The sequence below is a fragment of the Falco rusticolus genome, chromosome 12 (assembly GCF_015220075.1).
Source record: "Falco rusticolus isolate bFalRus1 chromosome 12, bFalRus1.pri, whole genome shotgun sequence".
NCBI classification, from domain to species: domain Eukaryota; kingdom Metazoa; phylum Chordata; class Aves; order Falconiformes; family Falconidae; genus Falco; species Falco rusticolus.
In genome coordinates, this window is record NC_051198.1 from 24013880 (window position 1) to 24041757 (window position 27878).

At 38.0% G+C, this 27878-nt stretch overlaps 1 protein-coding gene across 17 annotated transcripts in view; it reads right to left on the minus strand.

Annotated features, from left to right (window-relative positions):
- ESRRG (estrogen related receptor gamma) overlaps positions 1-27878 on the minus strand; it is a 406419-nt gene that overhangs the window by 67846 nt on the left and 310695 nt on the right. The gene's annotated exons all lie outside the window — the stretch shown is intronic.

The following is a 27878-nucleotide window of genomic DNA, read 5'->3' on the forward strand; positions in this document are numbered from 1 at the left end:
AGGTAAACGTCTTGAAAGCTGGTGGCAAACAAAGTCTCCGTGTGGTTTAGTTTTCAGCGTTTAGATTCTGCCCACCCCTGCACCTCCAGATTACTCCCGTAAGAGCCAGCGTTACCGCTAGGACTGCCCCTTAAACAAAACAAGCCAGTTTTCCTCTTTTCCCTCTCTCTTTGGATCAGAACCTCTCTCTACAATGTCCTGTGTTTGTTCCAGAAGGTATTTTGATCCCGTCAGCAAATTTGGATCCATTTTTAGATGTTCAGATTTTTTTCTACTAATTTTAATCTGGACTAGATATATTCAGAAGAATGGTATAAAAACATGCAGAGTTTTCTGAACAAGACAGCAGTGCTTACCACACTACTATAATGACCTAACAGGAATGAGATCCTGCTTGTATTTTCAGAGGAAACCGATTCAAACATTTTTCTTTGAAGCTTTAACTTAAATAACCTGCAGAAAACAACTGACCACTGAAGAACATACCTCTAAGTATGCTTATAACCAGCAAAACTGTGCCCATTATAGGAGACCTCAGTATGTTTTCTGGGAACAGTCAGCCACTTCGTTTAACGAGAGAAAATCAAAATAGACGGCACTGAGGATGGATCCTATGAGGAAGGCCTTTGGAACTGACGATGGGACCTTTTTTAATCAGTGATCTCAATGGTCTTAAATCTGATAATTTCTGATACTATTTCTTAAGGTTTTACATGTTTCCCATTTGCTGACATGGGAGATTTATGTGAACATCGTACACCTTGGCAATGCTCAGGAGCATTTGTTTCTTGAATTGAGGCAGGTTTTAGAAACTGTAACACAATTCATTTTTTACTGCCTTTTCCCCATTTTACAGAGTTAAGTTATTTTCCACTTGTCATGCCATTGTGTCAGAGATGGTGTGGTGCAGTGGATTGATACCTTTTTATTATTCTCTCCAGCATGTGCCTTTTCTTTTGGATTGCTCAGTGATCTTCTTTTCAAACTACCCACAAATAGTGGAAGTACAGCAAACTTCTCTATTTTGTGCCAGGTTTGTGTGTGGTCTGTTTTCTCTCAGTAATGGTACTTAGTTCTTGAAAGTAGGTTAACTTGGGGTTAAGCACCAGATCAATAGGCAACTTGGCCAGATATCCCAAATACATCAAGCCAGCAGAGTATCAGTGATAAACGGGACCTTTAAATTAAGATTATGAGGAAAAACCAAAAATGAGACTGTACTGCAAAATTTAAATTGAGAACCTTAACTTTGTCCAGTCCTTTTGACATTCAGAGTGAATTTTACTAAAACTGCCACAGACCAATGAGTACTCAAATTCCACATCAAAAACTTCCTAAAGTTCAAATAAATTCAGAGCCAGAGTTCTGTGATTTTTATTGGTACATTCCCTACATCCAGGATGGGGTGGTTCATTTTTTTATTCAAAGCCATTTCCACCAAACCGCATTAAAATACAGGTAAAAATCTTCTACACTGACTTCTTCATTTTTACAATGATCTAATTAGAATATGGGTAAATTCTGCTCCTAGGTACATAAATATGTAGAAGAGTAATAAAGCTTTTCATATTCTTGGTTTTTCATTTATCCCATTCTATTCTATGCTTCTACCTGAGGACTGCACTTTAATCTTCGTACTAAAGAAATGCACTCTATACTTTAAATTTCTAAAGACACCGAGTACTCCATGCCACCGAAGTATACAATCCTTGTCGAAACTCCATGCAGTTGGCAACTGTCACAGTGAACTAAACAGACTGGGATTTCAAGTGCTGGATACTATATACTTAACAGCTGGAGAAGCTCTTAAATCTTGTTTTAGAAAGAGAGGGCATAATTTATCTAGGGAAAATACTCCTTTGGCAGCATATGCATAAGAAAAAAAAAAGGTTCTATGTTCTGAGCTTTAAAGGGAAACTGAAAGAAAAGTTTCTATCATAAATGTTCGTCACAACATTAAAAACCAAACAGGTTAACTATTATGTACATGAAGTCTGAAGTATCAGTAAAGAAATTTTGCCTGTGCTGGCAGAGATAGAAAAGGGTTCAACTTCAGTTATGAGGACTGCCACAACTCATAGTGAAGTGAACAGACAGTTACCTGTTCATCTCAGACTTGTTACTGAACTGGGCCATGATCAGGTATCTTCTAGGCAGCTCTCACATGTCATGCATCATAAAATTAATGGCAATTCCAAAAGTATAATGATTGATGCAACTGGTTGATGCATATTATTTGATTTTAAGATGTGTAAAACTAAGTCAGTTTAGAAATTAGAACAGAAAACCTATTACATGCAATTGCAACATGGTCCATCTGCAAACGGCAAAGATCAATGGCTAGGCTAGTCACTTCTCCGCTAAGAATAGGTAGGGGGAGACAATTCCTTTACATCCTTCCATTCATCAATACATACCACACAAAACATGGGTGAATTATTTAATGCTAGTTTCAGTTTACATTATTAGTGTAAGGAAACTGACTAAATACTGTTTTGCAAGAAAATAAGCATTGCAGAGGAACAGAACTATTGTAAAGGTGCAAAAACTTCATTTAAATTAGTTGGTCTGCTTGTGGACATGTACTCCCCCTCTCTCAGTTTTGACATACAACTAGTAACAAAAGTGTAAAAAACAAATTTGCATGTGGAATCAATGAAAATCGGTGCTTTTTTCCACCCAAATATGGAATCTTGACACAGCCCATGAAAAAACAGGCAAGTTCTCTTTCAAGATAAGGTTTTCCATTGCACTTTACCCTTTATTAAGGAGCAGTTTACCTGAGGACACACTTAAAGATCAGTGGTATGTTCCACTGCACAAAGATCTGTTATTAAAATCAGGTGATTTTATACAGTTTTCTTGATTAACAAATGCCTAAAGTCCTTACTCAGAGAAAACCGCAACTGAAAGTCCCATGCCACTAAAATCCCAACTGCAGACCTTTTCCAGCATGAATAATATTCCACATACCCTCCTAATTAATGTAAGCAGTATTACTGCCATTTATCTTTCTTTTTCACTGTTTTTTCTCAGTTACTTCTCCAGCAAAATGCACTGTGTTTTATTGTTAATTGTGATAAAAAAATAAATGAGCCAAATCAATTACAGTCCTCTGTCAATCTGTATGGTTGAGGCACAACTTTTACTGTTTTAATTAAATGAAGAAATGGGTCTATTGTTTAAAGGCATTAAAGAAGGCAATTCAAAACTTGAAATAAGCCTTTTTGTTTTTACTGAGGGGCAGAGATGCCTATAAAAGCAATGCAGGTCTCTATTTGATTTTCACAGCAGCTGTGAAATTTATAAGAACCACAGAAACAATTACCTATCCATTTTTTCTTTTAGCTAAAGTACCACTGATTCTAATGAGCTTGGGTTGTGAAGACATTGTTACCTACAAAACGTTGCTGTGACTTCAATCCTGGGCTAGCAAGAAGAAAGAATCCTTAACAAAGAAGTAAACGTAACAAAAGAACAGGCAAAAATCTGAAAACAACAAAAAGCCATAAAGACTGTCAATGACAGGGGGAAGATTAGTGGAATTATACCTTTTATTATCAGTTAAAAGCTGATCTTTTATATGATGGCAGCAAGCTCCAGTCCTATTGCCATTAAAAGTCAGCAGAAGTTTTGCCGCTGCATTCAGCTGGAAGAGCCCTCTGCATTGACAAAGCCCATCAGACCAAATTCAGATCATTTGCTTCACATCGGTAAAATAAACACACTAAGAGGAAAGATCTCTGCACAAGTTAAAACTCCTTAAGCCCTTGAAATAGTACCAACACAACCTTTTGAAGTCATAGGAATAATTCTCAGAAGGGCAAGACCAGCCCCAGCCATAGACCCATGTTTCCAAACTGCAATCGGTAGTTGCTGAGTGAAGTGGCTTTCAGGGAATCCTGCCTCTGTTCATGGATAGATGTACATATAGCTATGAACATACACCCAAGTAACAAGCCGTTTCCCAGGCACGCAGTGGTTTTTGCAGGTATCGGTCATACCTGCCATTTCACCCTTCTCAGTCCTAGTGAACCAGAGCACAAGGTGGGCTAAGTTACACTCACAGAATACAAGTCCATGCAATGCTACCGCCCGCTACGCTGAACAGGATGCTGCACACATCCTTGGCAAAGACTGGAAATGAGATTTGGGAAATTCACAGTCTTGCTCACTATACGGTAAAATGGCATCAGAGGGCGCATCTGCTGGTTACACAATACACATCACTTGTTAACACTCCCAATCCACACAAAGAAAAGCGAATGACAAAAATTTCACTAACTTCAGTAGGCTTAAGTGATCAGTTATTTGTTGTACAAAGTTCTTTTACCTACTACAAACAGAACTTGAAACAACAATATAGATTTTTTGTGGGGACTAGTAGAGAAGTGCCACCCTTCTTTGAAAGGAGAAGAAATAACTCACTGGAGCAAGCTGGAAAAAATCAAAAGGTTTAGTCTCATGTCAATTTCATTTTATATAGATTATATATATATTATGTACATAAAAGTATTACTTTAATATAATTATACATTTAGCATCTTTATTATATAAAAAACAATATCCTGAAAAACCTGAATTTCAACAACAGAAGTATTTATTGTAAATGGGATTTGACATCTGCGTGAAACTGGATAAAGGGATTTTCAATCAAAGTCTGTCTCCCAGCAAGCTCTATAGCAGAAGGCTGGCACAACAGGGAATGCTGAGTAATTATGAAACTAAATAATGACTCATCGTTACTTTCCCTTTTCCTGACTCACTCTTTTTCGTGATCAGCAGAGGCTCAGACACCAAGCAAAGCTGAGACAGTATGCTGTTAACATAGACCCCTTTTTCACTCCACACATCCCTGGGCCACAGGAATCACTGAAGAAGCCAGTCTAAGAACAACATAAAACATTATTACTCTTCTGGTTTTCCCTAAATGCTCTAGGTAGCCATCACTTTATCCCATGTACACCACGTTCCATTACTGCCCAACCTAATAAAGACTTCTGTCACAGCGATAGCTTTTCATCTTCAGAGCCCTTGTCTCCTCTCCTGATAAGGCTGCCAACCCTACTCTCTGTAAATGAGCTCATGCGAACACTTTATTTTCAGCTTGTGGAAACAAAAAGGGCCACTGCTCAGCTTCAGAGCTTGAGGGGGTGGGTTTCTATCTTCAAAGCATGACCAAGGCATTTGAAAGGGATTAAAATTAAACTGGTAAGCTTAGCTTGAAATAAGAAACTTGAAACAGGACTATTGCACTCACAAACCCGTTTTTTTCTTTAAAAGCTTCAATAGTCCCTTAAAAAATGGTCCTTTAAGTCATTTTTATTTGTGTACTCTTAAACCTTTGGCAACTGCTTAGATAACACTGCTAGCCAGTAACCCATGTTACTATCAATAGCCACACATAGCTGAGCATCTCACTTACAGGACAGATGGTTATCCCATCCTAGTGCACTCAGTTCAAAAACATGTGAATCACAGCTTCAGCTTCCTTAGCCAAACAGCAAATAAATTAAAATTTTTTGCAATCAGTGGCATATGTTTGCATCTGTGTACGGAATGACTTGGGCCAAACCTGAATTGCCATGTTTCATTCAGTGACATCCTAAGCATTGTGTAAACGCCCAATCCCTAGCAATGTTTGCTGTGCAACAAGGAGCTGTGAAAGAAAGCAAAACTCACAAAGACTTCCACTGCTGTTAAGATTTTGTATGTGGAATTTGTTTCACCAGCTAGCTACTTACCATCTAGTGGCTACAAAAAATTGTTGTATTTTTAAATGCTTACAGTAAGTGTGTCCTTAGGAACAAACCAAATTAACTATCCACCTCATAAAATACTTTGCTTCCCTATCAGCTGTAGTTAGCCAGGTAGGGAACCAAGTGAGCCGTGGCTCAGGGCACAGATATTCCTACTGTATAACATCTGGTTCATTATCCACTCAAATAAAAATTATTTGCTGGTCTCATATTACTAATCTGTCCACATCAGGAATGTACAAAAAAAGCAGAACATCTTGTTCTGCTCAAGATGAAGGTCCAACTAATATAAATGTCTGCAGTTAAAACTTACCAGAAGCATGGGTTTGAAGGAAAGATATGTGGGAGTAAGGAGTGGTCTTTTGCAAAAATCCTTGAGGAGTCTTACACATGGAGGCTTTTCTCATGCTCTCTACATGGCATCATTCTTCAGGACATCGGAAATCTGCTCTTACCACCTTTTACCACTGCTATTACTATTCCTAGATTCATCATCTTCAGAGGCCCAATATTGCTGCCCACTGCTGTTCAGCACAAGCTTTGAGCAGTTCTAGATAGCAAGTTCTTCATTGTTAAAGATGCACAATGGCATCTTGACTTTTTTAACACTGCCATAACATAACACCGAAGGTTACCCAGAAACTGCAAATGACCATTGGAGGGCAGAACCTCCAGGCTGAAATGACAGCAAATTTCTGTTAATGAATTTTTAAATAAGCAATGCAACCTTTCCTCTAAGAAACTTCTTAAAGAAAGAAAGGATTAGAAATGGCTGTGTCCAAAGACACCACAAAACACTACACTGGCCAGGACCGAACACCAAAGAAAACATGAAAAAGAAGCTGGACAGAGAAGCGCTTCCTAAACCAGAGAAAAAGAAAAGGGGGGTTGGGAGATGGTTTGATTGGGTTCAAAAGAACCAGCTTCTGAAATCATAACCAGTAGCCAAGCCATGTGTTAGAAACTGCCTGCAAAGCTCTGTTTAGTAACCATGCCATACACACTCAGCTTTACAAATGGGACCTCCTCTACACGCCCAAGTAGGCAATCCTTGCCATCTTTTTGCCCTGATCCCATCTTCATGCTCCCTGATGCCTTCTGCCACCTCAAGCTAATTGATATTTGTGAGTATCAAATATAGCAAAGTCCTGGAAACAGGCTGACTAGGAAACAACATTATGTAAATATTTGAGATGTTCTCGGGAACATTACTCACTTACAAGCATAAGAGTCTGATGTAGCTCTGACCATGGAAGGGACCACGACTCTGCAAACCTTTTGTAGCTGTGAGAAAAGCAGCCATTGTTATAACCAAATCAAAAATCAAAACTGAAAGGCGTGTAGAAACAACATATGTTTTCTCAATGTGAACATTTTAAGACCTAATTTGAAATTTGAGTGATTTTGCAAAGTTCTGTAAATATACCCAACGAGAAATAGCTTCTGCATACCAAAATATACTGTATGTTGAAAACAATACCATTAAACCCAAAAGTGTGTACACAGGAAAAGTTCATGGCACAGCATTGGCCTCATCCTGCTTCTGCTACTTACAGCAGTTTTAAAAGCCTATTAACATCAAAGGCACAGGACTAGGTTAATGAGATTTAGCAGACCCCCTTTGTACTCGCACAGCATCTACATAATACTACCATAAACTTACTATTCTTAATAATAAATTATATTATTAAGAACTAGGGCTTCTGGCCTCCCTGGCTGAGCCACTAATCTGTTCCTATTAGCATGTAGGGTCTATAATGCAAGCTGGATACAAAAACCAATAATAGTAACTAATTGCAATTGACTAATTGATGACAAGTGACTGATCTTAATCATGCGCAGGGACTTCGGGACCTTCTCTTATTCCAGAAGATAGGTACTTTTGCTACTTCTAGAAGAGGTACTTGCTTCATGTAACTCAAAACCAGTTAGCATTGCCCAAGAATATTCATACCATGCAGCTGCCATTTTGGATTAACATGCTATACCCTATTCACCTGAGGCCATTACATGACTGTGATGCATTACATCATAATCATGTAACTGAAAATGAAATTGTAAATCAACATTTGTTCTGCTCTGTCTCAAAATATCCATCTTTCAAATACTGTTTTGGACATTTAAAAGCCTGTAGTTATCATCTCTTTCGTTAACACTGTTAGCCCAGAGGATGTACAAACTCAACGTTATGTTGGCCAGGGTTCAGATTTGGCTGCTGCTGTTTGCCCCTTTTGAAAGCAAAAGGAAAACTGAACTCATGTGGGCCCTGAGGTTTAATTTTTTAAAACAGAAGTATTTCAAACTTAATCCACGTTAGATTATTACTATCTCTCTTATCAGGCAAAGGTATATTACAAAAGGAAAGTGACTAAGGTCCAGAATAATTTCCATTTCCATGTGACTTTCTGCTCCACCGCAGAAACTTTTCCACCCTTTCCCATTTGAGGATTCTTCTTTTTAATGTGGCACAAACTCTTGTTTCCCTCTGCAGCTAAAGGCAGTTGAGAGTATTTAATATCTTGTTGGACAGGACAGTTAAAAAACACCTACAGGGAAACATCTTGTTGGGTGAGACACCTACAATTTCTACCATTCATTCACAGTAATGGACTTTGAAATGGTCCTTAATGAGCACACCGGCATTAAGGGAAACCTAAACAGAGCTGTAGTGCTCCATCAAAAATTTTGACCTAAGGCCACTAAGTGCTTAGTGTTATGATAACTGTTGAGCAAAGACTGGAACACTTGAAGGGAAAAAATTCTTTCCTATCAGAACAGGGAAGGCAGTCCTATCTTTGGGGGTGGGGGGTGTGATGGGGGGAAAGCACTGTTTTAAATAGATTAGCAGAAAGTAGATGACATTTGGAAAGAGCACAAAACAAATTTTGTAGTTAACTGAAATAAACTTGAATGGTAAATCTAGGATATTGCCTGTTTAGTCCAATCCATTCTTCTTTGGTTTATGTTTGTAAGAGATTTTGCTGGTTATCTTCATCACTTTGTATCATGCGTAAACTCCCGAGAATAAGCAAACAGAACCCTCTCAGGGCCAGTAGCTAAAAAATTGGGTCAGGCTAAAAAAATGGTGTAGCGGCCTGCACTCCCTGTCTGCTGACGCTTCCTACCTGGATGGCTGTACCTCTACTGCATTACTAAGAATAATGTTTCTCTGTCTCAAAAATCCAAGTGGGCATTGCTTGGAATAGCGAATACTGAGCTCTAGAAGAAACATATTGTTTGTAAAAATACAAGAGCATTTTTAAAAATCACTATATCCTGGCTCTGTAGCGTTTTAAATCACATATATATTTAGTAAGACTATTTACTCTATAACTCTTACTTTAATAATGATAGTTCTGAATATCCCTCCTATGCCTAGCTTCCTTTAAAAAATTACTGCACTTAACTAGAAAAAAAACCTTTCTGTTTTTTATCCCTCAACTGCTATAGTTCTCAAAGTCCTCCATATTTTCAGCTATTATCCCTTTCTCGCAGAGCCCACTTAATAACGTTCCCTCTAACAACCTCATTTATTTTCCAGAAAATTAACTCAGTTTCAACCCTGATTAATGATTTCATCTAAATGAATCAAATTAAAAATTGAAAATTATATTTCAAAAGCCAAAGAAAAAAAAATTGACCATTTCCAGTTAACAAATGATCCTTTCAAATATTAAAAGATGACCATGAAGAGTGCGTGATAGTAATGAAATCTAACCGGGGCCTACTGCTTATCTGGAGTTCATGAAGGGGGAGAAAAGGGAAAAAAAAAAACCTTTCCGCATTGTTAACACTGAAGTCTCTTGGGATGCCAAACTGACTTCCACTTAGTCTTTGCCTGTAATCAGCATACCAAAATAATATGAGAATTTCAATGTTAATTAAACTGGTAGGGTTGGAGATGCACCAATACTGAAGAGGGATTAGGAAAGCACACAGTACCAATAACCACATCTGTTAACAAATCCCCATCTATGAAAGAGCAATTTAACCTTTCCAAAACTGCTAATACCTAGTTACAGGTCGTCTTCTAGGAAAGCGAAAGATCTCAGGCTTTAAAAAAAAAAAGGAAAGTCAGCTACATTAACTGAAGAAAAACCAGTTATTCAGATGACATACACTGTCTTGTAAGAGAAGACAGGTACAACCCATCAGACCCTTCCTTTGCTTACAAAAGGAAACTCAAAAGTTTTCTTTTTCCTTCCTTCTAGTACCCCTACAATTAACTTTGGTCTAACAAAAATGCATTTTAAAAACTGTGATTACATATCTTCCAAGTTATGGTGCTTATCAACTAGTAAAAAGTAATCAACATTTGTGTTGATAAATGAATAACATTGCATTTTAATTACAATTTTACTGATGCCATATGAAATGCTCAATGAAAAACTGTAACATGTAACGTTCGCCTTGGCAATGGGCCAAAGCACAGAGACTGATACTACTGCACTTTGCCATGGCAAGGAAGCTAGAAAACTTTCTGCTTATCACTTCAGATTTACTGAAGGTTCAACACTTGCATCAAGGTTGTTTCACAGTTGTCTTTGTAACTGTATGAAGTAACCATATAGAAGCCGTAAAGCGGTATGGGGGGGGGGGGGTTGTGGATCAAGCCTCGGTGTGTATCTATGTGACACTGATCTGTCTTATTTTTCTGACCCTCGGGAAACAACTATCCCATTCCACTGCTTTAAGTCAGGGACAGCTCCAGTAGCAAGGCCAAATGCATAGATGTTTCTGAAAATTTAGGAGTTACCCTGACGAGAGAAACTGGAGGCCAGTGCAGACAGACATTTCACAAGCTTTCCAAACAATCCTGACATACATTTGTAACCAACCTGTAACACACTGGATAATGAAATCCTGGCACAGATAATGCCAGAATTTCAAGCTACGCTGATCTGGATGCTGGTTTGGTGATGTGCACAGACTCCAAATGGGCTGGGCAAGAACTGCAATATTTAATTTCTATTATGTAAACCACTGCTGAACCTAGGTTTCCACTTAAAACAACACCTAATTAACCTGGAGTGCAACTAGTCCCTCCTAATGCAAAGACCTATGTTAAATGAATACCAACAGCTGTGCTGAAAATACACCAAAACAAGCAGAATCATTAAAAAATTGAATATTTACACTGATGAAACTTTACTGAAGCATTTCTCCTACAAGCTCTAGAATTGTTCTGGTAGCTCTCTTTTGTAAATACCAAGAAAACTGTGATGGAAAATATATTTCAGTATTACTAATCCTTACTGAGAAGTTGGAAATGATTCTGGTTTTGTATGAAACAGTGTTCTAATCAACTTTGGCTTTTCTAGATCGGAATATTTCATGTCAGGTCACTCTCAATTCATGATGCTTTTTACCCCTCCAAATTCTAGCCATTCAGAAACTTGGCTTTCATTAATTCTCAAGAAATGAATACTCACCTTGGCTCTCCCTGGTAGTTTCATCCTTCAGTTACAGTAAATGCAACCTCTCCTTGGTCCCTGCAGATCTCACTAGTATAGAGATCTCTGCCCAACATTACCAGTGTGCACTAGAGATACACTGTATCCATGTATAGAGGTGATTTACATATTTTTTTTTCTACAAAAGGAAGAGGTCTTTCTAAAGGCATGGTAACATCTTGAAATTGTGTCTACTGCTATCAATTTTATAGCCCAGTATGTATGCACATACTGGTTTTTGCAGTCTAATCACGACCTTTGACTTTGTTTTTATCAACTGGTAGCTCTTCCCCCTTCGCAGTTTTCCTACCTGCCATCTCCTTTAGCCATTTTCTCCTTCTTACATCTATCTTTGGCTAAATAAAGCTTCACTCTTACATTATGTGTACCTTTAACACTATGAGCAGATGCGCTAGCCTGCCATGTTAGCCATACCTTTGATGCTCACTATATCAGAAACAATAAAGCCCATCACTGTGATCTTACAAACGTGAATGAACACCAGCTTTACAAATAATCCGCAGTACAAACCAAAGAATCTTGCAATAATTGCAAGCACTTTCTTTTAAAGCAAGAGGAGAGAAAAAGCTGTAATACCACATACCTTTAATTTTTCAGTGACCAGGAAAAGGCTTTTCTACTTTTTGTTTCCTACTAAAATGAGTCCTTCGTATCCCTTCAGTCCTCCAGGATATGTATTACTGCAGCTGTCCCCCCACCGCGGATGAGTACATGCCATTCCTTCAAAGGCCCATCAGCTGACACTCCCCAATCATACAGACCAGTTCAAGAGTGCCTTTTAATTGCAGTCGGGTGAACACAAAAAGGATTCAAGCTTACGTAGAAAGTTAAGAACAGCCTTAAATTTGCTGGATTTATGCTAAATCTCAGTTACATAGAGTGCCACGACAGATTTGTTACCAGGAACTCTGCTACTTGCTGTCAAAGAGACGAGATGCTGAATGCTTAATCAGATCTGGGTTTCCCACAGCAGAAGAGAGTATTAACTTCCTTCAGAACCTGCATCTACATAATGTACCGCAATGCCTTGGTTCAAAAGAGAGAAGTGACTCTTTGCATTTTCTTTCTTTGGGTTTTGCGTTTACTAGGGATCTTGCCAAGGGTTTTGGGGTTATTTTGATCTTTGGGGCATTTCCTTTAGGAACTTTCTTTATGTAGCATCAAGTAGTAAACTGAACTTTATGCAGTTATCACTGACATGGCAGAAGAAATAAAACTTGGTTATAACTGAGGGCTCTGACAAAACAAACTCATGTAAGCTACTTCAAGAAATACAGCTGTAATTCAACATGCGTGTACAACAAAAGAAGCCTTAGGAAATAAGGATGAATGTTTGCAAAGCTACAAACTTTCCATTGCAAAGTTACCAAACAATTAATTATAGCCTCTCAAGAATGTATCAAGCCAGAACCAAACCTATAAAATCACCAATGAATTCAGAATATCAACTACATTAACTGTAGTATAAAATAGGCATATTTCTACAAGACAGAAACAATGGGAAACTATCTGCCATGACACTTCAGGATCAGAACTGCTGCATTTTAAATGTATTATAGCTTATGAGTAAATAAATATAAATGTTACATAATAGATATTGATACGATCTATATAGATGCTCTCTATTATACATAGACTTGCTGTGTGCATATATCCTTGGTGTATTAATAGTGAGATATTACCATATATATGCTGTAGGAAATAAGGTATATGAGTTTATACTCACTGAACAATATATTATCGTTCAAAGTCACATTAAACTGGCCAGCAGTGTTGGCCAAAGTTGAACCTGTTTCTCTGGGGAAAGCAAGAGGCACATGCTTTGACAACCATGAGTCCCTCCATAATCCTGGCTCTTTGCACTATAGCATGAGGTTCTACAAAAAATGTTTTACTTTTTAAATTTTATTTTATCTTTTATTATTTTTTCACTAAGCCTCATTCCTGATAACAGCCAAAACTTACAGGAAAAAAAAATTAGCTTGAGGGGGCTGATTTAGGCAGAGGAAACTTCATCCTAAACACCTAAAGTCTGCCAAAATTATACAACTAAAAAGACATTCTTAAATTGAGAAACAAAGGACTCTCAAAGATGATCACTACCAATCCCATATTTATCTGCAGTGCCTTTCTGTATGCAACATACTCTGGACATGCCACCGTAGTACTTCTATCTGTGATGATACCTGCTGATAGAACTTGCTTATTATTTTCTTTCAAGCCCAAGGGCTCTACAAAAAGATCACAAAAATGCCTCATTTTTTGTCTATTAAAACATTGCAGAAGTCTAACCCCAAAATCCATCATGGCCAAATGCACACTTCCTCTAGAGCAGCTGCACTTCTGAAGTGACATCACTGAAATTCCTTTAATTCAAAAGGAACAAAATGGTGAAAGACTAAACAAAAGCCTCTGTTTCATCCTTTAGAGATTAAAGCAGTGAGACGTTCTTAAAGCACTAGAAAGTGCTAAAGTTATTGCTATCTGTGTAATACCATGAAAGTTGATTTTGGTTTACTTGTTTTCCCTTACTGTTTCCAGATAGAGGTCTTGAGTTGGAAATAAGAGATATAAAGCACCTGAAACCAAATTCACATCAGTAGTATAAAACAAATCAGGGAGTAGTAATAAATGTCAGAGCTGTAGAAGCAAAGGCGAGTCACTGTTTTTTTCTCATACTTAAAGTGAAATACCTAGCTGTTATCTTTGTGCCTGCAGAGCCTCCCTATTGTAGATTCAATAATACAAGAGGCTTCTTATCAGCAGCCCGGGTGACTGATTGGAGCTGTGATATGTTTAGACAATGCACTGTATTTAACTGAATTTACAGATGCCCCAACTCAGACCGGAGTAGTAAACGCCAGAGACTAATAGGAAATTAAACATGTACAATGGACTAACTCCATTTGCTCTCACACACTGTAATGTGTTTAGTTAACTTACTCATAGTCACACTTTATCTTTTTCTCCATGGATTCTCTAGGATATGTTTCAAATTGGTCAAAGATTAAATCTTCCTTTCAATTTTTTTCCCCACTATTTTATTTCTGCTTTCCCTTATTATTTGCCACTCTTTCTCTTGCGCAGATAAGCTAAACAAGATGACCCCAGGTATACTCTGCCAACCCAATTATCACGTAGTCAGGGTATAAAGCAAGGGTACAGCAGACTCCATAATACTAATATTAATATAACATGAGAGGAACAAAATCAGCTATTTATCTGAAAGAAGTGGTTTATTTAGCTCATTTGAAATTTAAATGTGATTTTTAATGTTCCCAGTAAGTAACAAGCAGCAAGTGAGGCAGAGAGTGTATGGTGAACACACACAGGTACCTAGGTCACTAAAGACGTGGTTTAAACTAACAGTTATTCAGTAGTTTCATTAATGAAAACATTATCAAATGAGTATACTCTAAATAAACCATTCAGAGAAGCAGAGGCTTTACATAACTTCTGAATCTTCTTCCTCCTAACAGAAACAAGTGAATTGTTTTTAGATACATTCCAGCACTGATCCGTGTATCTACTTTGGTGTCCTGAAGGAAAAAAAAGATTTCACAGTGTGGCTGCATTGCACTTATTAAAACTAAAGAATTTTTACTAATACAGAAAAAGAAAAAAATATTGAAAACAAAGCATATTCTCACAGCCATAAACACCTTTGGCCATTGTATTTCCTATTTTAGCTCTAAAATAAAAATTCAGTTCAAGTTTATATAAAAAAATCTTAGGTCTGAGCCAGAAAAACAGGACATACAAAAAGATTCCAGACACACACACAAGGAGACAGAAACAGCATTTGCAGCTTTTTTCCAAGCTACTATCTGACCTCAGTATTTTTGGGGCCAAATCCTGCAGTCATGTAGCCTGGCAGATTTAGACCACTTGCAGAAGAAAGGAGCAGAATTAATACTAGGTCGGGTAAAACAGTGGAATATGCCTTATCAGCTTGCCAGAGAATCAAAGAACATTTGGAAAAAATATCACCCACTCTCCAAATATTATCTGCATAACAAAGTTAATTACTTGAATGCTTGTCTTGAAAGAATCAGTTATTAGGTCTCCAATGGAAACAACATATGAGAATGACAGATTTTTTCAACCTGATCAAATAAGGGAAATCCCAGGTTTCTAATTTAGAAAGTGTCACTACAAAAATGTATTTCTAGGCTCTGGTGGTTTTGTGTTGGTTTTTTTTATCGGATGTTATAAAAAAAGACATAAGATATTACCATTAGGCTTTGCTTAATTTTTGCCTGTCCTATTGAGATCTTTATCTATTTCCATTCCTTAGTGTATATCCATTATCCACATGAAAATTAATTAGTAAGATGGTAGTTCTCTAACAGCTTACCCCGATACAATATTTGCTAGTGTAAAGACATGCCTTTTAAAAAATGAATTCTTACTGATTTTTTCTACCAGAAACTAGCTTCCTGAATTCTCGACTTCTTCTCAGTAAACAAAGGCTAATAAAACAATCATTATCTGGTAAAGTGGGCTTCACAGAAAATTATTTTTTTAAGTAGTGGGCAGTACTACAAATGTTACTTTTCCTAATCAGGTCTGATAGGTATTTGCAGTACAAGACATGGATAAATCTTTGACCAATCTTTAATTAGTATCACTGATGAAATATTTATTCTTTTAATATGAATCTAGAAACCCAGTGAAGCCATGTTTGCATCTTTTATCAATTTAAATAATACCTCGCTTTATTGCTTTTGTCTTAAGATCAGACAGACTGAAAAATTATTTGTACCCACAATAAATTTCTGGCTGCCATGTTCTATATAGTTATGGTAAATATTTTATACTGCCATTTAGATCATGGAGATCTCCTGAATATGTAATTCACAATATTCTGTCACAGACGTGTCCAAACGTGTGTGTCCACTTCACAAACTGTTAAGAAAAGTATTAGTAAAGTTAAGGGTTTCTTTAATTCTCCAGCTATAAAACAACTGACCTTTTATACATATGACTGAACTACTTGAGTCATTGAGTCCTGTCCTCCATAAGGGTAAGCAACCATAGAAAGAAATTCCTGGTTTAAGTGGGTCCACAGAGTATCTGTTCTCTGCTCCAGCTCATCCAATGGAATAAAACAGGTTTCCCGATACTATATAACACAGTTCTAAAAGATCAAAATCTACAGCTGTAAGCATGCCACAAGTAGACGGCAGGTGGGTTTGACCTGCGTATGTCTACACGTACGTACAGAATTCAGTATATAAAATGGTGCCACAATAACTCACGACATCCACTGAACTACACCCATGCTGAAGAACACTATGTTAATGGACAACAAACCATACACCTCAAACTGTAAACAAAACACAAAAACATATAAAGAAAAACGAAGACAGAAGTGCTAACTATCATCTATGCATCATCACCATATTGCCAGCAGGGTATAATGGCCATATCCTTCTATTATCGCTTCTGCTTTCTGCAACAGAGGGGATTCCTGGAGACTGCTGTCAGAAGTGACGCTGACACAGAAGAATGGAGAGTACGAATGAATGCAAGAACACACTCTGGCAAAAGTAATACAAACATCACAAATGCAACACAAATGAGTGGACTAGTGAGAGCCTATAAATAACCAGCAATGCTCTTGGATGGTTTTCTCCCTACTCATGAGTTGTTACTGCACTTTCCACAAACCTATCGTATGTTGTATACCGTTTGTGTCTTTGCCTTCACTTTCATTACACTACTTAGTCTAAGTAGATACAAGGACATTATCAGGAGGGAGTTATCTGTGTTTGTTGTACACGCTGGAGTTTTAAGAGAGGACTGCATTGATAGCAGCATGGTGTGGTTTATATTTGTACTTATCTGACTGCAGCGTAATGGAGTTCAGAATTCCAATAGAAAAGCTAATAAAAAAATACCCAAAATAATAAGAGGGAAAAGGACTGGATGTATGAAAAGATTCAACGTAGACTGACATCAGCTTTCATAAAGCTGGAATTAAAAACTCGGGCTTGCTGGAAATATCTTTCAGGACATTATGATTTAGTACCAAGATGTTCATCCTGTAACCAGTAGCTCCATGACAGTGTTGCCAGTTACTGCAATGGGATTAGAAAACATGCCTTTTGTTAATCAGTACTCAAAAATGAAGAGCTAATTTATTAGCTCAGTTATAAATTCAGTGGAGCAATGCCCCATGCACATTAAGCATCATCATGAAGACTAACATTTGGTAGAAATCTTTTATATTTAGGGAAAATAAGCTGTTCAAACTTGCAAAATAATTTTATCTCATAAAAATTTAGTATGAAAATTAATTTTTCATCTTTTGCTAGTTTAGACTGCTTTTATTTAAATACATCTAAATAAACCTTCCTGGGACTGATTAGATGATAGTTCAATATAAGGCTCTATGACATTTATTGCTGTTTGTGTTATCATTACCTGCACACGACTGAAGATAACTGTCACCATCATTTACACTACGCAGGGTGGATGCATCTACGTGCTTCCTTACACCATCTAAAACTCCTTACAGTTACATTGTATAGCCATGCCCAGGTTTGGTCTGCAAAAGCAAGAAGTCAGAAAACATCTGACCTGATAATAGTTCATCCAACCTTAACGTCTGCTTTCTCTTATATCAGACTTTATATAGAAAATTAGGCAAATAATGCTAAACTCTGCAAATTAATACCCTTTTGCTATGTGCTATTACTAGCTTGTACACATATGATAGTCCAGATGCATTTTTGAAACTGAGAAAGATAAAATATTTTGTAATACCTGTAAGTACAGAAGTCTTCCACATGCTTTGTTAGCAACCTTTCAACACTTAAATTTTGGAACAGCACCACTGATTGCTACCGGATGATACTGACCACCTTAGCTTGTAGCAGAAGCAAGACAACTCAGAGACAAGACAAGGGTTGGCCAGTAGGGCTAGGTATAGCCTCGCCCATTCATCTTCCCTTGGTCCCAAGCTGCATGGGTCAGTCCCAGAGGTCAACTTTGGGAATCAAGTTGTGTTTTGGACCAAACCAATGCTCTCAAAGCAGACAGTGCCCAGTTGGTCCATAAGCTGAATCCGAGTTGGGAGACAGCAGCCTTGTTCTCTCTCCTGCCCTGCTCCAGGGCCACAGCAACTCCACAGCAACAATATTGTCAGCCTGACAACATTTTCATGAGGAATGCAAGCAAAAGAAGGACAAAGGCAATTTTTCACTATTTATATTCCAGCATAGGTTGAATGGAATTTTACAAGAGAAAGCATAAACGTTTCTTTACCCAAGACAGAATCCTTTGCCAAATAATAAAATCCTGCTACAAATAATGGAGATGGAAAACCTTCTCAAATGAAACGTTGCAAGATTGTTCGGTAAATAAAAAATGTTTAGTCACTCAAAAAGCGTGGATTCTTACAAGCTGTGGCTTGTGTTCTCTGCTCTCTGAGAAAGCAGGAAAACACACGGCATCTATTACTAGGAAAGGAAATTCCCAGTTTTGACATCTGACCGCAAAAAAAAATCCTCTTCCAATAGGGAAATCACAGCCGAGTCTCAGCACTAATGGAAAGGTATTCAGAGATCTCGCTGGGCAGTTCATAGCTCCAATCCCAGTCAGAAAAATAACACTACAGAGAATACATGCAACTCTTCAGGCGTGCCTGAATTTTGGGGAGGGTTTGAGAGATTTTGATTTTCATACTGGCGATTGAGAATCTGAACTGGGAGTAGAGCCCCTAGAGCTGCCATAAGAAAGGGAGAGGAGACAGGGCATTTAAAGGTTTAGGGGGTCAGTCAAAACTCCCCCAGTTGAGGGGTGAGCCTTCCACTCCTGTGTATCTTCAGATTTAGCCTGAAGCACTGGAAGACCCAGCTTGGATTGACAATGAGCTAAAGGAGATGGTTCTCATCACAAATGGATAACATCAAAATTACAAACGACATACCTCATGAGAGAGGCCAAGTGCGAAAACTAAGAAAGCACAAGCCTGGAAAAGGAAGCCATAAATGGCTGGGGGAAGGGGCTGAGAGGGGAAAGTGCAATGTAGAAAACAGGATGATTTGCTCACTAGCTACTCGGTAAGAAAACATAATAATGAGAAAGATTTTGTCCAAATGTTACCATTTTACTTTCAGTTGTATTCATACTGGTTCTTTCCATGGAAGGGCGTAAGATTTCAATTAGTACAGCCAAAAGCAGGGTTTGGCTTACCGACCATATCTGATGTACAAATAAAGTTTTGGCCTTAAACAAAACTTAAAACAATTCCAGGAAAAGGCAACATCTAAAATTTTCCACCGGAGAAGGGAGATACTTTTTTTTTTTAAAGATCCTCTCTTTTCCATTTTCATGCAATAATATGACTAAATAACATGCCCAGTATACAGCTGACAGTTCACAGAATTACCCAGTGTTACCGCCATATAATTTTTCTTATCCCCCCGCTTTGAAAACAAGGTGATTTCTTCAGTTTTAAAGATGCTTAAGTTATTTAAGGGTAGAGGTTGGCCCTTCAAACTTGAATAATTAATACATTGTGAAGCAATAACCTCCCCTATGACCATTTTTTTAAAAAAACTTAGGCTATTTCACATCACTTTATAAAAGGAGCAACTTCTCGCTTTGCTACTACAGTGAAATATCACTTACAAGCTTTTCAAGCCCATGTTGTCTATGTTGCACTAAATGTGAAAACTGTCTCCCTGATTCTGCACCATGCTTTACAAAAAAACCACACCGTTTGCAGATCAAAGGGAGACGATTTATGCTTTCATCCCAGCTGACGGACGATTAAATTAAAACAGATCAGCAGTACAGTGCATGGGCAGGTGGCTTTAGCTGCCACTGTCGGCCTCAGAGCGATTAAATTGCGGTGGAGATGGAGGGCCTTCCGCTCTCATTCCCGCACTTACAGATCAAACGGTGACAAATGAGATGTTACTGCTCTTGTAAAGCAAGGCTACAATCTGTCAAAATCCAACATAATTTGTGACCCTATGTGACATCCTCTTTCTCTTTTTTTTGACATTTGAATACAGTGATTGTACTAGAGTCAAGTCCATTTAAGTGAATATAGTCAATTCTATCTAAAGGAATATAGCCTGTTAGCTCCAACATGGTAGCTGAATATATATCTGGTTAGTACTCCAGCGACCCTTTGTGTTAAGTGCATACCATTAACAATGAATTCTGATTTTTGCAAGTTATATAATTTGATATCTTGACAGCTCAGACACTTAAAGCACCACTATTTGTTTTAAATGGCTTTATTTTATTGTTTAAATGTCAGTATCAAAATAAAGTAATGCATACAGTCTTGTCAGTTCCAGTGCAGTGGGAAGTGTTCCTGTGAGGAAAAAAAAAAAAAAGGCCTTGGGAGAGTTTGTTCTAAAAACGGACTAAAAAGTCAATTATGTCTTATACCGCATCCTCAAATGACTTGCAAAATTTTATTTACACTGGGTCTTTTGTTTAATGGGTGAGCTTCTCAAGGTGGTGAAGAAGTAAACACAAAGGGACGGTGGCATCTTTAAAGAAACTGTCACACTAATAAATAAAACTTTCAAGTAAACATAAAGAAAAAAGTAACTGCATGTGTTTAAATTTTTAAACGTTTGTACAAACTGTCAGGTATCACTCAGAAGATCAAAGGTACAAACTCTGTCCCGAACTGCAAATTACCACAGTCAATGAGGATGTGATTTGGAGAATACTTGCAAGAACTGACTAAACTCCTGCATTCTTGTTTTTCTTTTAAGGAATAAATACAGTTTACAACACAGCAATGTTGTTAGATTTTGACCGTATCTATTTCCAGTAACTTTGGGGTTAACAAGTTGTTCTTCACCACAGCCAAGAATTTACAGCATTTATCGTTCTCTTAACATTTTAAGGTGGGCAGTTTAGCTATCTACCACAAAGCAGTCAAAGATCTGATCTAGAGGCCCTTTATATTTTCTGTTGACCATTGATCTTTGGGCTGGATAACTACACCCTCCAGGGAATTAAGTTAGAAACAGCTTTATTTATGAAGAATGAAGATGCATACAAAATCTCTCAAGTGAAAAGCTTAGGGGAAAAACCGATACAGTACACTGAAAAGTATTCATACTTCAGACATATACAGCACACTCCGGTTTTATTCTTCAGTCAAAACGTAAACCAAAACTTCTTTCATCACATTTGTGTACGCTCCGTGTTCAGCATATAGTCCTTACGCTGGAAGCGGCAGTAAATTTGCTAATAAATGCAGCCAGCAGCTAAGGTGCATGCCACAAAGCTCCTGTAGATAATCTGCCATGTGCAGAAAAACCCAGCTTGTGGCTGGCCCCATATTTGGCAAATTATATACACTAATCCTTCCTTATCGTGATGACCCTCGTAGCCCGTCTAGGCTTCAAGGCCTGTCAACACCCTATTGTTACCGATTTATAAAAAGGAAGACTCAGTCCATGTGCCACACTCTGTCCTTCTAACCTTGCCTATTAAAGGCAGGGTCTCTGCAGCTGTCTGACATGGAGAGGGGGGAGCGGTCATGTATATAGTTTACGTAGGCAGCAAAATGGCACTTCACCCTAAACAGAGCACTGCAAGGCCCCAGGGTCACCAGGTCTATTATGTCAGGAGTGCATCAGAGGCATCTGCAATAGCTTATGCCTACAGCTGTGCTGGGCAATAATGCACGCTGCCGGTAAGGAAGCGCACAATATAGCATGCCAGCAGGGATGCAATATGCAGAACAAAACCTGTAAGATGTAAGACAGTGGGCTCAGAAATAAAGCTGTAACGCAACAAAGCAAGAGCAGTTTCTGCTTACTACACCACTTTCCTTGCTATTAATTATCACGGGGAACTACTTCAAATTCAGTATTAGGGTTAAGACTGCATTACCGTGACGAACAAGGTAAATGCTGGAGGTCCTTGAGCAGAAGAGGTGCTTCCCAGGCTGCAGCGAGGGGGAAGCGCAACCAAACAGCCATCAATACCCCCAACTTCTCTGCATTAGAATCTGCACTTTCTTTCAAACTGCAAGACCACTGGGCCAGGGATTGTCACATGGTGATAAATTCAGTCCACAAGGCTTGAAAGAAAACAGCAGCACATGTTTCTCTACCGTTTGTATATGCAACTGTATTAGAAATCATCTGTTGATTTGCAGCAAGATACCCTATTGTAATGACAAACCACCACAGCACAGGATTGCCAACCGGCCCATCTTTAGAGGAGATTACTGGCTTTTTATGAGTCCTATCTGCCTCCAGTTTTTGTAAAGGCTTTTCTAGTTTTATAGGCTGTCGCAAACCACAGAGCTGATCTCATTCTACTCTTCTTCCTTCCCTCATCTCTCTGCTTCTGATGTAGATTCTGTACCAGTCACAGGGGATGTAGGATAGGCTTTCACCTTTGACTGTAAGCATGAGAGGAGGGGAGAGAAAGGTGGCAGAAACATTATTAACTTTAAAATATTTCCTTTTCCTCCAAGATGAGAATAAATTGTCCCCACATGACTATGTAGGATAGAGATAAACTGTTCTCTGCACTTTAGGAATCCTCCGCCACCCCAGGGTTTTCCTTCCACCTCCCTAAATAAAATCCTGCATTGCTTCCCATGAATAACATTTTTTAATAATTTAAAATACATTCAGTTTGTTGGGGCTGGGTTTTTTTTCCCTTCACTGCTTATTACGTTTTCCAGTGACTCCTTCAGATCTGCACCCAACCCATACCTATTGTTTCATTAATGAGGCCAGCTAAGAGTCATATATTTCTATTTAGCTTCCCAGGCAACAAAATGGAAGCACGTGCGTGGGTAATGCTAACACAACCAAAGGCCTCCTAGGAATACAGCGAGAACACAGTGCCTTTGATTTATAAATAGATATCACTATTTATAATGCATAAACAAAATGTTTCATGATTTGTAACACTAAGCCCAGGCAGTTATATTGTTTAAAAAAACCCAAATGCCTACTGTCTACAGAAATAGAAACACTTACTTACGCAGGCATCATGAGGGCACGGACTGGTATTATATGAACTCCTGCCAATTATATGAGGCACTTGCTAATTACTGTCCCGTATCTTCAAGGACCAACGGGGTAGAACAGTGCCATGTGAGGCAACATGGTATCATGTAGCAGAGCTGAACCCAATCCAGGTTAGATTTAATGTTCAGAAATGATCACATACTGTATTACTCATGTCCAGCAACAACATTTTGATTACAGGAATGCTAAGCTCCTGGTCTTAACCACAGCCAGCACTTGTTGCTACTGAAAGATTAATGTTATCTCTGTATTTAAGTAACCCTCATATATGGCCAAAATTAGACTGTGAAAAATCCAACGGTCTTGGAGCGAAATTGTTTTTAGCAACAGTCTACAAATGTACTGCTTGGGCAACTGCTTGGGTCTCAACTGAATGATGCCTTTACAGCGAAGTTTAATAATGATTGTCATAAGCAGTGGCAGAATTAGTACCTCGCACATCACCACAGAAATAATTCAGGACAAGATAAAACACTTTCTTCACTTCTGCTGGGCAAGGTGAAGCCTTATTATCAAAAGCAATGTGGGGGAATGAAAGGGGTAAATTGAATTTAAGGAGATAATGTCCAATTAGAACGTAAGGGTTTGCTTTTTATGCATTTTAAATGCAAGCAATGCTATTTCTGTCAAGGTTCGTGTAACTAGTATCTTCTATTCCTACTGAAATATCAGTATTTGTCACTTATTTTATCAAGTATACTGCTAGCTTACTGCTCGCTCCTTCTAGCTGTGGAATGAAGAGATACATTTCTTTCATTTCTAGTTCTCACATTGCTGGAGCAGCCTATGCTTTCTGATGCTAAAGTCAACAAAACCAAACGAAACCAAATCAAATCAAAAAATATCACAGCTCTCTGTGAAAATGCCACTACCTATATGTCAACAAAACTGACAGAAGTTAAAATTAATCAAAAGAAAAATGTGAGAAAATTTCCCTCTCATTTACCAGGTCTAGCCACAGAAGTCTCACTATTTTAGCCAGTGTGCAATGGATTATGCATCAGGCCTAATTTATAAGTAAGTTTGCATAGTAAATCAATACTGATGGTTAATGGCCTTGATAATTCACTATTGTGATTTTAATCCTAAAATTCACATTGTTAAAATATGATGCAGAAGTTAATGTACGTATTGTACTGCACTACAAAATAATTCAAACATACAATTACTGTTGTACAAGAGACAACAGCCACCAACATTTGATGGCCAAGTCAGGGTATTAGAGTAACGATTAAAAAAAAAAAAAAAAAAAAAAAAAAAGATGACCTACTACTGTTCTTTTGCCTTTTAACCCATCATATAATATGTGTAGCATAGTAAAACTGAACTTGCATTTAAAAAGGGACTAAAATTGATCATTGAAATCAAGCCTTGGGGTTTTGTTTATCAGTTTACACTGACAATAACATAGATTAAGTACTTATGCTTATGAAAAATTTAACATCTTAAGAAATACTCATGGAGTTTTACTTCTGCAAAACAGCTTTCTAAGCACAGGACTCTCAACCATGCTGCACAGGGTAGCCTATTTGCCACATATATTTGATTTTTAATTCTTCTTCCGTTGCTTGCACATAACTATGAATATGCAAATAAATATCTACCTGGAAATGTTTCTTTTGAACACTTCTCTTTTACCACTGACTGTCCCTTTGAGAGCAAGTAAGCTTTTATTTAAGACCTACTTCTTCTGTGGGGTCTATTAGTTTTGCAACGTAAAACTAAATCCCGTCTTCTAACAAGATAACCCTGAGCAGGACTTCCTACCACTGCAGAGCTAATGAAGCATATGCAACCAACCACACACATAAAATCACAAAACAATACTACAGAATTCAATGTGCGATGGCATACTTCTACAAAACATCTTTCAAATTAGACAGTTTCCATTCTATTAGGACAATCCCACCAGAACATTCAGTCTTATAATCTTTGAAAGTTTTTTATTTTCTTCTATTTAACATCGTTTCTATTTGGACTTATTGGGTTTTTTTAATACCGGTTAAAACTGTTCTTTCACAAAATTTTTAACTACTTAAAAAAATACACCTCTCCTGAGAACTGAATAGAAATGTTTAGGAAATATTTCTCTATATAATTGTACGGAAACAAGTTCACAGCCTGTACTCCTAAAAATTAAAATTGCTTCAACGTATAGCTCTGATATTTTTTTTTCTTTTTTTGTCACTGCTTGCTCATTCCTGATGCTCTATGCAAAAAGGAGAAAGAGCCACCTTCATCTTCCTATCTGGCTACTTTCAACAAAAGTTACTTCATGAGTGCTTGTACATGAAGGACACCAGACTGAACCTTTTCTGTACTCCAATGTATACGTTGCCACTAGATTAAAACATATTCCCCAGTATCGCAGAATTATGTGCTTAAGCTCCATGTCTTCCTCCGCATACTGTAGCAAATGTGTACACTTGCAAAGAGCTGAATCCGCCTTATATCATCGGTTATGACTGAATTCACAACTTTGTTCTGGAAACTGAGGACAAGACACAAATTAATATTACTGAAATTCATTTGCTCTTTCCCAAGCCTGGGTGTGACAAAGCCATCTGCAACCTACTTTATCACACAGTAGAGAATGGGTAAAACTCCACAGTTCAGCAATAAACACTTCAAACTAATAACATAAAAGTGACTAACTGGTTATTGCCCTGTTGTTCTTTAGACAAAGAATTCTCTCATCTTCCCTGAATACAGACACAAACTTTTCTTCCTCCCCAACACAGAGGTAAGAAGAGAGATGAGAGGACTTCATGCCCTTTCCACCCTCTACCCCCTTCACAAAACCAGGGGTTTACTTGGCGCCCAAGCCTGCTGCAGCGGATGATCTTGTAATTATCTTCAGCCTGGCCCCAGTAACACCCAGAAGAACTTTCCACTGATGGATATTAGCCCTTTGTGAGCATCGAAACTGCCGAACAGGGAAAGGATAAAACTGAGATTAAAATTATTTCCTTCAGATATGCTGAGCATGGACACCTTCTGTATTTCAGTAACATGAGACCAGTCCATGGGCATTCATGGGTTCTGAAAAACAGTGTTCCAGAACAGATGTCCTTGGGAACAGAGAGAAGGGAAAAGGAATATTATGAAGGAAAGAGTTCAGGCTCACATACGCATTTTTGTAACGTGAAGGGTAAGGGAAAATGCCAGTTGAATAGAAATAAGATTACTTATAGTCTAATGTGACAACCAATGTGCACCAAGATGGCACTTGTTTTTTAAAAGTACTTGGACAACTCTCCTGCTCAGCTCCTGGCTCATTTGGAGATCCTGTCCCAACATGACCTCTGAAGGTTCTCGGGGTCTGGTCAACATAGGGAACAAGAAAGAGAGAAGCACTAACTCAAGCTTGTATTACACAGACTTTCGCGGACTGTAATCCATGAGCTCACGATGATGCATTGGTTCAAACACGCTAAAGCAGAACAGCTTTACAGATTTAAGAAAAAATTGACAATTATCAGCCATACTGACTAAAACTGACATTTCAGAGAAAACGTATTCATTCTATACATATTGTACTGATTTAAATTAAATGTGTATGTGAATGCTTGGCAGAAATAAAGAAAAAAATCATCTGTTGATGGACAAACCTAATACTTGTTTTGTAAGAGGAAAGGGAGAAGGAGAAGAGGAGAGAGAAAAGACATCTTGTAATGCAAGAAGTTCAGGCTATTCTTTTCCCAAACTGCATGCATGACTACAAATGTTAACACCTACTATTTTTGTAGCAACAGCAAATCCCAAAGTATTTCACAAATCAATCATACCTTGAAAAAAAAGAGAATAAGCATGGGGAGAAATCCAGCAGACAGCTCACAGTGATGTTGTTCAGCAGTTTAGGACAGGAAGTAACAGGAATATTTCACATCTTCAAAACTAAAATTTCATATAAGAATCCTTTCCAGAGAATGAAAACACTTCAAATTGTGCTGCCATAACACACCGAAACACTGGGGGGGCAGTTAGAGCTGAGCATGGGAAGCTTATAATTGTTATGAAAGCCTATTTAAAAAAAAGAAAGAAAAAAAAAAAGGAAAATAGATTCTCCAAATCTCCATTTTTAATCTCTGGAAGCCTATCTGTTGTAATTTGAAGAATGCTGCTTTAGATACAGAGAAATATGGAGAAGATACTATGGAACTGGACAACTTTCAAATTAATTTATCAAAGTTCCTACAAATCTTTGTTCAAAGGCGGCAAAGCAATTGACATTAAGCAAATAAAGTTCACCTGCATCTACCTGAAGCATTTTATTAAACACAAAGCTGAGGGTAAGACACTACAACCGGTTAATGCCCAAGGCTTTCACCTCTGGAGATCGGGGTTCAAAGCCTTGCTTAGACAACAAAGCAGCACATTTACTGATGTCAGCAAACCAAATCTGAGAGCCGTTTCTCTGAAATACTGACTATAACCATCCTTGTGTTTGCAAAATACCTAACTCCAGCACCAAGAGCAATCTTTCCCATACATGTTTCCATCAAACCACCACTTCGTGTTGGCGTCATCGGCCACCCCTTTTCATAGGAGACCTAGGACAGAATAAGCAGACTTTAGGTATACTGGCAGTAGAAACTGGCTAAATC